The sequence below is a fragment of the Etheostoma spectabile genome, chromosome 19 (genome assembly GCF_008692095.1).
Source record: "Etheostoma spectabile isolate EspeVRDwgs_2016 chromosome 19, UIUC_Espe_1.0, whole genome shotgun sequence".
Classification (NCBI taxonomy): Eukaryota; Metazoa; Chordata; class Actinopteri; order Perciformes; family Percidae; genus Etheostoma; species Etheostoma spectabile.
The window spans coordinates 1,514,770-1,516,655 of record NC_045751.1 but is presented as its reverse complement, the minus strand read 5'-3'; the positions used below and the strand labels follow the sequence as shown (position 1 = coordinate 1,516,655).

Below are 1,886 nucleotides of genomic sequence, written 5' to 3'. Positions count from 1 at the left end.
GACTTTCACAAGCATGTTTAAGGCTTAAGCATGAAATGACTACACAATAAAAACCTCAGTAGACAAAACCATTTCATTAAAACTTGTGTACGACAAATACCGAATATCAGAATCCGAATCAGCTTTATTTGCCAGGTATGAGGACACATATGAGGAATTTTGCTTTGGATCATATTGCTCGCAATGTCCTTACTCATACAAAACAAACAAAACAATATACACACTATGAACAGAAACAGGTTGAGACAATGGTAAAGTGAAGAGTGCATGTCTAACAAACTCAGATTTATATGTATATTCTTTTAAATCATGCATGAAGATGTACATAAAAAAAATGGTTGTATTGATAATCGGTTTAGAAGAGAAGGGTGGTGCCCAGAGATTCCCACTCTTAGTTTTTACATGCATTCACCTTATGTATGTAGCAACCTGTCCACTCCTTAAATCTACCTGTGAGTCAGATGAGTGCGTTTTTGATGTGCAGCTATCATGGCAAATCGGAAAAATACAAGACCGTACCTTTTATTGTACTCTAGTAAATACTCAAGTAAATTCTGCAGTTTGTGGTTTCTGGTATTTGAAGTACAAAGGGAAATAAATGCCACCTTTCATTTCCTCATTTCCTTTTCATAGTCAACAAAAGAAACCTGTACCATCTCATCTACCACACTGAAAAGAACCCATCATAGACTGAGTTATCATAATGCCACCAGGCCGCATAAAGCACACTCCAGTAGACTCAGAAGGGATGCCAGCTGAAAGCAACAGATGTCCTGCCACAGGAAGAGAGAGTAATGCCATTTGTGTTCCCCCGGACAGCTGTGCAAACTCTCTACTTAAAGAAAGAAAAGAGTGAACAAGGCAAAAAGCATCCCAGAGGCCTTCTGTTGATGCTTTGTGCATGCTGAGGTTAAGGTAGGATTATTTATATGGAGTGCTGAACAACGCGCTGCAGATATACAAGCCTGAGAGAGCCATATTGAATATGTGATTTTAGCAAGTGCAGGTGTATCTCAAAGTGGTATTGTAGATCATTTGTAATGTTCTAGGTTCGCTTAAAAAAAAAAGGCCAATTAAAATCAATTTGCTCCTAACAGAGAGCCAGAGACTGGGGTTGATAGCAGCTGTTTGTAAGCCTACAGTGTCACCTTGTGGTATTAAAGGGAAGTGCATCTTTGAAATCAACAGCCCTGTGGGTACACACTGCACTTCACAATAGGGAGTCACATGATGTGACTAATAAAATGCATCCTGTTGGTGTAACAACAAACAACTAAACCATCTCCCTAACCACAATACATCATAGATTTAACCTAATTAATATTTATACTCTGATGTGAAGGAAAAAGTCATTTATATTCGGTGTTGGGAGACTTTGTTTGCATTAATAAGTATGGTGTATCGTGACATCCAGTTGGCTGTGCATACTGTTTTCAACAGATGTGAGTAATACCCTCGTGGCCCTCCTCCATCTATGTCAAGCCGAGTGAGATTCTCCTTTGTCTTATGATGAATAACAAGCTATTGTGGAAACATGAATAATGCCACTGCTGCTCACATTAGAACTCCTTTGCAGGCTGCTTTGAACACAACGTTGAAGCACATCTCGCACTATTTCAACGCTAATGAAGTTCATCTAATATCTGTAGCTCTGTCAGGAGCTGCTGGTGAGCTTTAAATCTCTGGAGAATAATGACGACAGAACACAAAGCATTTACCAAACAGATGTAATCTTGTCAGGAGGGTACACTGGTGGAAAACTGATTAAAAAAAATCAACGTGTTAACAAAGATTTCCATCTTTAATTGTAAAAATACATATTAAAGTGCCCATATTATGAAAAATAATTACTTTTTCTGGGTTTTGGGGTGTTATTTTGTGTCTCT

The 1,886-nt window shown here is 38.3% G+C and overlaps 1 protein-coding gene across 1 annotated transcript in view; it reads left to right on the top strand.

The window, feature by feature from the left end:
• Positions 1 to 619, top strand: part of gba3 (glucosidase, beta, acid 3) — a 6,842-nt gene extending 6,223 nt beyond the window's left edge. Inside the window, exon 5 of the mRNA XM_032544303.1 lies at positions 1 to 619. This exon is cut by the window's left edge and continues 843 nt beyond it. The gene's annotated coding sequence lies outside the window, so the exon portion shown is untranslated.
• Positions 620 to 1,886: the final 1,267 nt, after the last annotated feature.